We start from the raw sequence: 7,498 nt of genomic DNA on the forward strand, positions 1-7,498 counted from the left end.
TTATCACCTGCATATGGTGTTTATATATCTCAACTGATTCGATATGCAAGAGCTTGTTCTGCATATAGTCAGTTTTTAAATCGAGGTAAGCTACTGACAAACAAGTTGATGGTACAGGGGTTTCAACAGTCTCGATTGAAGTCAGCATGTCGCAAATTCTATGGTCGTTATGACGATCTAGTTCGTCAATACAACCTATCATTGGGTCAAATGCTGTTTGACGTGTTTCATACCGATTGTTAAGCCGTTCTTGGCACACTGATTTTGACTGCAGATAACTCCATTTACCTGAACAGGATATATGACTCACGGCAGGTGTGACCGGTCGACAGGGGATGCTTACTCCTCCTAGGCACCTGATCCCACCTCTAATGTGTCCAGGGGTCCGTGTTTGCCCAACTATCTATTTTGTATTGCTTGTAGGAGTTATAAGATTGATCACTGTTTGTTATCTTCACCTTTCATTTGTATGGTATGCTCATGTTTGAAAGCCTATTGGTATTATTAAAAATCACTTTCCACTACCTCGGAATTACGAGAAAGGATATTTTAATCAGGAGAAAACATTAATGTAATTGCATATGTATGTGTATATACATGAAGTTAAAAAAACCCAACCAAACTTATCTTAGCGATATGTGGATGAGTACATGATGCTACATGTACTTTGGTAATGGTGAAGGTTTGTATGTTTTCTGTATCTCTGTTGTTGATGTGCAGGTATCACAAGTATGCAGAAATATGGAATACACCAAAGAGTGCAACAGTTTGATCTATGAGATGGGGACTATGGTCTTATCGTCCTAGATGGTCTTGAGTTTACTGAGCGCTGCTGTAGTCTAAGCGACCCTTAAGCGTATTTCCGGCATGGATCCTTCATCGGTGACTATGGCTTCCACATATTTTAAATTTTGAACGGTTTCCAGCTTCTCTTCACTGACCCTGATGTTACTGCTGATGCAGTTGGTGTTGTCGGTCATCAATTTGATCTTCCCTGCTCTGCTAGGCATACCGTAGGCTGCAGAGTTTGTCAAGGCGTTCCACCAAGTTAGCTAACTCTGGTTCCATGCCTGCTAGGCCGTATGTCATCGGCAAAACGTTGGGTTGTGATTGTCCCTTCGTGATTCAGAGATATTTTGAAAGGAGTGGGTGAGAGCAGACAGTGTTGTCTTATTCCGACTGTAGTTCTAAACCATTCTCCTGTTCTTCCGTTGAAGCAAACTGCACTGGTAGCCTTGTCATTTAAATTCTTAATCACATTGATCAGGTTGACAATGATGTTGTACAACCTCATAGTGGGCCAGAGTGCTGCATGCCACACCATGTGGAATGCCTTCATGAAGTCAATGAAGACGTGATAGAGGTCTTGTTGGTGTTGGAGATATCTCTCGCAAGTATCCTGAGGTTGAAGATCTGTTCTGTAGTGTTGCATCCTGGGCGGAAGCCTGCTTCTTTCTCAGCAGTGATCTTTTCTACTTCTGCCTTCAGACGATTTAGAATGATCCTTAGCATGATTTTGCTTGGGTGGCTAATGAGGCTGATGGTGCAGTAATTCTGGCATATCCGTAAACTGCCTTTTGATGACTAGAGACTGAATTCATGGTGTAGGTCATTCCCCTTTCTACCAGATTTAGTGGGGCGTCGACCATGGCTTCTCCCCCTGCTGGGATATAATCCCCTTTTACTGATTTTTTCCCTTTTCAAAATTGTATATTTCGGGATTCCTGCACCGATGAGACTTTAGGGGAGGGGCAAAAACAAATTTAACACTTATAGATAACATTCAGGACATGTACCACGTGTAAATGGATTGTATAAATATAACGTATGTCATTTCATTCAATAAATTAGGCTAGTAATAATGCAAGTGCTCTTATATAAAACAACAAATAGAAGTACTACATATACAACAATCAATTTGCTTAAAATTCTAATATTCCGCACTTATGCGTAAAAGAAATCTAGTAGCATAACCCCGTTCACAACGTATAACATACACCCCATGCATAGCATCAAGCTTTCGTCGATATCTTTGGATACTATTGGTTTTATTTATTGAAACCATATGCATAATCTTGTATTTATTCCTTTAAGAGATATTTTTGATGATTCCTTTTCAGATCTCATGTGCTCGATCTCAAAATCTTCCGTAAAAGATGTAAAACTTGTGATGTGCTGATCACTAGAAATTCATTTAGTAGTAATCTCACCGGACGTAGTTTCTGTACCAAAACCTTAGATAATTTGACTTGTAAATCTTCTAACGTTGTCTACGCTATTGAGTGTATCCTATGTGGCTTAATTTATGTGGGCGAAACTAAGGGCTCACTTACAAAAGAATATCGGGGCACAGATTTCAAATCAATAATGGTGGTAGCCAAGTCTTTTTTTACAAGCATTTTAATTCACCGGACCACTCCACCTTGTCCATAAAGGTAAGGATTTTGGTAAAAAAAAATACCATCACACAAATAGTCCAACATTAAGTACCCCTTTTCGTAGATAATGAAAAGATCACTGGATCAGGACTCTAGGTACTGCATTTCCAGATGGATGCAATGATAATGTATATGATGTGGGTTGACTAGTTCACAAGGAAATAACGTGAATGTGATGGGACTCTTTCCCAATATTCAGACGGAAACACAGTCATGGACATCGTTCATATAAAAGAACCAGTAAAAATGATTTCACGTTTGATTCATTTTTACCTTACGTCAACAGACAATTAAGTCCAAATCATAATCGCACAAAACTTCACCCTGTTTCATTGAGAGTTTTACATACGTTATTTCAAGAAGATACAGCTAGTCTATACTTGGATTTTTCAACACCTGAATATAGATTGAACTCTATGAATATGGATGTTGCCTATCACAGGCTCTTTAAACCACCACGGGTCATGGATGAGATTTCTTCCAAATCATGCCGCCAGTTCCTTAAGCTCAAATTTACAAACAAAGGAATAGATGCCGTCAACGCGAGCAACATTCTTCGCCATAAAAGAGTTCAGTCGTGCATTCCAACTTATTTTAAATTCAAGTCTACATACAGTATTTAATACAAATATGCTTCTACTATTGCCTCCAAACTTTTTAATTATAAAGAAACTTTGCAGTGCCGAGATATAGACCATCTTATATTTAATCCACTTACATGTACGTGTTCTTCATCTTCTTTCAACTACAGTCCAGCTGGACATGTCATTGCTGGTGATGTTGATATTGTTGAAAATGAGGACCTCAAATCACTTATTCTAAAAGGTCCTAAATACAGAGAACCTAGGTCTTTCAATTGGCGACGGAACTTCATCTCTATTATGAATTCTGTCGAGGACTATACCAGACGATGGGCTAAATATGAAATAGAAGAACTTGATACATTGTCAGAATGGATTAAAAGTATAAGAATATTAAAATCCCGCATAAGACACATTAAAACAAAAGTACGTCCCATCTATCCTTCTGTGTTTAGTAAACCAGAAGTGATAAAAGAATTAGATAGGTTACATGAGGAATGTGTTTTGGTTCCAGCTGACAAAGCTTGTAACAACATTGTCTTTGTAAGGCTCATTATTACAATTGTATTTTAAACGAAGTTGACATTTATTCCAGTTTTGGTAATCGTACTCATGCATAGCTCTTATCCTTAGACGAATTTTACTCCACTTTCTGGCACTCTGTTTTTCCCTAAAATAGCTCTAGCAAGTTTATTGTTATTTCAGATTTCAAACATTTCGGTTGAGCATCATTGAAGAGACATTATTTGTCGAAATGCGCATCTGGTGCATCAAAATTGGTACCGTATAAGTTTTACATTATGACCCCTGGGTCAAGGCCTCGAGGGTCTCTACAGCCCAGTAGCTAAGTACTTCGTTACTAGCTTGAAAATACGGATGTATATTTAATTGATGTGATAAAATTTAGAAATTTCAAAATTAAGGATGATATCTCCCTCATGCATAGCTCTTATCCTTATACGAATTTGACTCCACATTTTTGGCACTCTGTTTTCCCCTAAAATAGCTCTAGCAAGTTTATTGTTATTTCGGATTTCAAACATTTTGGTTGAGCATCACTGAAGAGACATTATTTGTCGAAATGCGCATCTGGTGCATCAAAATTGGTACCGTATAAGTTTTATATTATACTCCAACTGCCCTTTCAAAAGACGAAATTCTTCAAAACCATGCTTCAATTTTAGACACATTTAATATCCCAGTCAATGGGTAGGATGAATATGAGTTACCGTACCTATACTGGATTCCTAAACTTCATAAAAGCCCTTACAAAGATACATTGCTGGATCCAGTAAATGTTCTACCAAGCCTCTATTTTTGCTCCTCACGAAAATATTAATAGCTATAAAGGAGAAACTTAAAACGTATTGTGCGACTACATATGCCAGAAATGGTGTAAATCAAAAGTGGATTCTAAAAAATTCTAAAGAACTTTTAGTACACTTAAAATCACAAATGTTTTCTCAAATCAACAACATCAGAACCTATGACTTTTCAACACTTTCCACAGCCATTACTCACGATAAATCAAAGACTAGACTGAGACATCATAGACAGGTGCCTCTTCGACAAAAATGGAAACCTGGAAATATTCCTATCTAGTGATCAGTCATCCCAAATATTACTTTGTTAAACGAAACTCTGATTCCGCGCACGAGTACTCTGAAATTGAAATAAAAAATATGCTGGAATTCCTCTTTGACAATATCTTCGTGGTCGTTGCTGATCAGGTCTTCCAACAATCTGTTGGAATCCCCATGGGGCACGAATTGGGCTCCATTCTTAGCTGACCGGTTTTTATATTCCTATGAAGCATAATTTATTCAAAAACTTCTACGTGAAGAAAATATATCTTGCTGTGGCCTTCAATTCGACATTTAGATGTATCGATGGCGTATTATCAATTAACAATAATAATTTTCATTCATATATCGATTCGTTATATCCCAAAGACACTACAAAGTCGTCCACTTCTGCTTCATTCTTAAATATTTTATTGAAAGTAGATATTAACGGCAAACTAACAACTCAACTTAATGACAAACGGGGTGATTTCAGCTTTTCCATCGTCAACTTCCCATATTTATGTAGCAATATTTCATTATCACCTGTATATGGTGTTTATATCTCTCAACTGACTCGATACGCAAGAGCTTGTCTTGATTATGGTCAGTTTTTAAATCGAAGCAGGCTACTGACAAACAAGTTGATGGTGCAGGGGTTCCAACATTATCGTTTAAAGTAAGCATTTCGCAAATCATATAGTCGTTATAACGATCTAGTTTGTTAATACAACCTAGATATCATTAGGTAAAATTTTTGTTTCATACCGATTGTTAGGCCGTTCTTGGCACACTGATTTTGACTACGGATGACTCCGTTTACCTGACCAAGATATATGGCTCACGGCGGGTGTGACTGATCGACAGGGGATGCTTACTCCACCTAAGCACCCGATCCCACCTCTGGTGTGTCCAGGGGTCTTTGTGTGCCCAACTCTCTATTTTGTATTGCTTGTAGGAGTTATGAGATTGATCACTGTTCGTTATCTTCACCTTTCACAGATAACACATAATCATTGGTCATATAAAGGTGACGATAAAATAAAGCGTTGTCCTGATATTTAAACATAGACATGCGGTTGTGCCAAACTTGCCTCGATCGTCGAAATTGTGTTGAGGGGTGTAACAAAACTAGAAAGTGTACAGTGGATATATTTGTTTCCATATATTCCTTAATTAATGCCTTCTTCCGTAACCATATGCTTTCCTGCGAACTATATCAATAAATTGAGATATATAAAAACGAACTCCAACCATCTATATTGCCGCTTCGGTAGCCTACACCCAATATATTCTACACGCCGCATATTGGAGTATACTCGGTGAAAATGTCAAAGGATAAAAAATGCTGCCGCAAATACCTGGTAACTACATGTATCAAACTATGCAATGTGAAAAATTGAAGAAAACGAACAGTGATCAATCTCATAAATACCACAAAGAATACAAAATTGAAAGTAAGGCGAACATGGGCCGCTGGAAGTATTAGAGCCCGAGAGTAAGTACCCCCCGTGAAATATCAAAACTATGTAAAGTCAACATTTAGACACATTCCTGTTTTTATAACGAAACTTATTTTTACCTGCATTAGTCCTTCAATATACTTATAGTTTATTCTGGCAGACTAAGGACATTGTTCACATTTCATATAATTTACCACTGCATTAAATTTTTGATTGTTTTTGTGAGTAAATGTTGTCTATAGAAAATTGAAAGCTTTGGATCGACACTTCTCCCAGGGCCCCTATATGATTGATGGCTTGACTGCATTGTAAGCTTCAAGCGTACAGATCTAATGACTGGAAAATCCAATGACTTCATTTTTTTCAATTCATTTATTCTCATAAGTCAATCAACAAGACATCCTGCAAGTATTCGAGATCCTCTTTATTAATCATTAATTATACTACATTTGTATGTGACAACCTCTCAACAAGCAAAAAAAAAAAAAAATTTACGGATCCCCAAGCATATATCTTTTGAAGCGAATTTACACGGTCATTAATAGAGTATAGAATATTCCCAGTATGGTATGATCCTCCAGAAAGACGTGACGAAAGAAGAGGTTTCGATAAGACTGATTTTTAGCTACTGTTTTAAAAACTAGTGTGGTTGGGAATATTCGGTAATCTCTCTCTCTCTCTCTCTCTCTCTCTCTCTCTCTCACACACGCACGCACACACACTACTAGTACATGTAGTAGTCACGTGATTAAAGGGTTTCTGAAAGCCTACCTAAAACCACTTCAGAGGATGATGGCGATTAACTGCATAAGTTATTAATTATTCTAGAAATGTTGCCAAATTTGAATTTACGGTAAAATGTGAAAGGGCTTAGAATAAAAGTAGGGCAAGTACAGCCAGGACAATGTCCCTCCTGCTGCCTCTCGGCTGCGCCTCGGGAAATAGTTGCTGTCTTGGAGGACAATAAACTTGTTATTGTCCTCATAGCCAGTAAATAGGTGTATAATATTTACTCACTTATGTTTTCCACCAAACCTCCTAATCTAAATTGATATATTTAGTTATTGATAAACATTAAAAAACAATATTCAACGCATAAATGTAATTACATGTATTTAAATTGTTGTTGCCTTAAATTCAAAGTCTTTGAAATATCAGGAAAATAAAATCAGTAACGATTTCGTCGAGGATGAATCAGAGTGTCAATTCTCGTAAATGTTTGAATTTTGAAGGTTCTAGGTCTAATACTAATGACCTAAAAACAACCCTGATCGGCGTTTTACATCACCGTCAATCTTTCATCACGTGTTCTCAGTAATCGTGATAACTTTTCAGTTTGATGTATTTTTGCCCCATGGACTCAAAATTATACCAGATGAACAAGCGAAGATAACGAAGAGTGATCAATTTCATAAATCCTATAAATACTGCAAAATTAAGAGAAGGTCATATTG

The sequence above is a fragment of the Ostrea edulis genome, chromosome 1 (genome assembly GCF_947568905.1).
Source record: "Ostrea edulis chromosome 1, xbOstEdul1.1, whole genome shotgun sequence".
In the NCBI taxonomy this organism is placed as follows: Eukaryota; Metazoa; Mollusca; class Bivalvia; order Ostreida; family Ostreidae; genus Ostrea; species Ostrea edulis.